Source organism: Cebus imitator, unplaced genomic scaffold (genome assembly GCF_001604975.1).
Source record: "Cebus imitator isolate Cc_AM_T3 unplaced genomic scaffold, Cebus_imitator-1.0 Scaffold283, whole genome shotgun sequence".
In the NCBI taxonomy this organism is placed as follows: domain Eukaryota; kingdom Metazoa; phylum Chordata; class Mammalia; order Primates; family Cebidae; genus Cebus; species Cebus imitator.
The window spans coordinates 2,207,370-2,209,869 of NW_016107598.1; the positions used below are offsets into that span (position 1 = coordinate 2,207,370).

The following is a 2,500-nucleotide window of genomic DNA, read 5'->3' on the forward strand; positions in this document are numbered from 1 at the left end:
CACCTGGTGCGTTCTCGGCTTACTGCAATCTCTGCCTCCTGGGTTCAAGCAGTTCTCCTGCCTCAGCCTCCTGAGTAGCTGGGATTACAGGCATGTGCCACCACACCCAGCTAATTTTTGTATTTTTAGTAGAGATGGGGTTTCTCCATGTTGGCCAGGCTGTTCTCAGAACTACTGACCATAAGTGATCCACCCTCCTTGGCCTCCCAAAGTGCTAGGATTGCAGGCATCAGCCACTGCACCCGACTTCTGAGGCCTTACTCCTTTATTTATTTATTTTATTTTTTTTTTTGAGACGGAGTTTCACTCATGCTACCCAGGCTGGAGAGCAATGGCGCGATCTCGGCTCACCGCAACCTCCGCTCCCGGGTTCAGGCAATTCTTCTGCCTCAGCCTCCTGAGTAGCTGGGATTACAGGCACGCGCCACCATGCTCAGCTAATGTTTTGTATTTTTAGTAAAGACGGGGTGTCACCATGTTGACCAGGATGGTCTCGATCTCTTGACCTTGTGATCCACCCGCCTCGGCCTCCCAAAGTGCTGGGATTACAGGCGTGAGCCACCGCGCCTGGCTCCAATTTCTTAAATAAGTAGCCAAGAGAATCAAAGTTCTGATATCCAGATACATTACAGAAAGCAATATTGCATTGACTGTGCAAGGTAATAGGAACCTTTTTATTCATATCTAGAGTAGTCCTTTCTGTAAGTATGCTTACATTCTAAAGTACATATAAAAATAACAGGTAAAAACAAAAACTCAATCCAAAACAAGAACTATTTTGAATCAATTTTATATTTAAACAAAACATGTAACTGTTTCTTTTTTTTGCTAATGTGAAATGCTCTCATGACTTATCTTTAAAAGCAGAGGAAGTAGGACACGTGTATATTCCCAGTAACTTTTCAGAGCACATACACATCAATAAACTATTTCAAAAATAAAGACCAAGAGGAAATGCTAGAATTTTATGTGCTAACAGAAAACACCAGACTGGCTGGATGCGGTAGCTCACCCCTGTAATCCCAGCACTTTGGAAGGCTGAGGCGGGTGGATCACCTGAGGTCAGGAGTTCAATACCAGCCTGGCCAACATGGTGAAACCCTGTCTCTACTAAAAATACAAAAATTAGCTGGGCATGGTGGTGGGCGCCTGTAATTCCAGCTACCTAGGAGGCCGAGGCAGGAGAATTGCTGGAACCTGGGAAGAGGGGGGTGCAGTGAGCCGAGGTAGTACCACTGCACTGCTCAGATCATGTTCGTAAAACTTTAGCTTTCAGTCCTCCCGTCCTGATCTTGATCATATACTGTTAATACTGTTGCTTAAGCATTACTCCTTCAGAGAAGCTTAAGCAACAGTATTAACAGATAATAGTAACAAAATATTGTTATTTTATACAATAATTAAGAACATAAAGAGAATCTTTAACAACGAGGGAATCAAATCAACTGAAAATCAGATAATTCCCACAACTGATACATACTGCTCAATAGTTGAAAAATTCCTCCACATCAAACCTTGTACCATAACTGTTACAGAGAGATAGACTTCATTCTATAGTAGCATGTTTAACATGTAGATTATACAGAAATAGAACATTTTTAGGACAAACAAAAAAAGAGGCGGTGCTTAAAATACAAAGTAGGATTCCTCAGAAAACAAAAGCAAAGACTCCTTGAGAAGATCCTTATCTTTGTCTCCTCCGCTATCTGAGAAGACTCATTTCTGCAGTGAGCTGACAATCCATCTGCACATTAGTGCAGACCACACTCCAACACATAAACTATGGCTTCACTAAGGTAATCAAAGGTCAGTGTCTGCCCACTGACTTATTAGGAAGTCATAAGGAGATGTGAACACTGAACAACCTCCAGCTGAATCCCATGGACCCTTACTGTTACCTGTCATCCACCGTCTCAGTTTTGGATCTCGTTAAAGAGCATGGGTTTAGCAGAAAAGGAATCTGGGTCAACTGCATTCCTTCTCTTAAGCTGTTACTTTGAACAAATTGAGTTTCTCCATCTGAAAAAGTGGCATTCTATTTGGTTGACACAAACTTACTAACCATGATCATCAAAGCACATGCACATAGGAAATAATCAATAAATGTTAATATTTTCCTAGAAGACGGATGGGGGGACAGAAAAGGTAAAGTCAGGGTTTCTTGGCAGTGCAGAGGTTTGTACTGGTGCTTTTAAAAATACAGGGGGTAGGGACCCGGGTGCAGTGGCTCACGCTTGTAATCCCAGCATTTTGGGAGGCTGAGGCAGGCGGATCACCTGAGGTCAGGAGTTCCAGATCAGCCTGACGAAAACGGAGAGACCTGTCTCTACTAAAAACACAAAAGTAGCGGGGCGTGGTAGCCTATGCCTGTAATCCCAGTTACTTGTGAGGCTGAGGCAGGAGAATCACTTGAACCCAGGAGGCGGAGGTTGCAGTGAGCCAAAATCGCGCCATTGCACTCCAGCCTGGGCAACAAGAGCGAAAACTACGTCTCAAAAAA

General features: G+C 43.5%; 1 protein-coding gene across 1 annotated transcript in view; it reads right to left on the reverse strand.

Moving 5' to 3' along the window:
• Nucleotides 1-2,500, reverse strand: part of RUFY3 (RUN and FYVE domain containing 3) — a 103,499-nt gene that overhangs the window by 99,188 nt on the left and 1,811 nt on the right. The window lies entirely within an intron of this gene.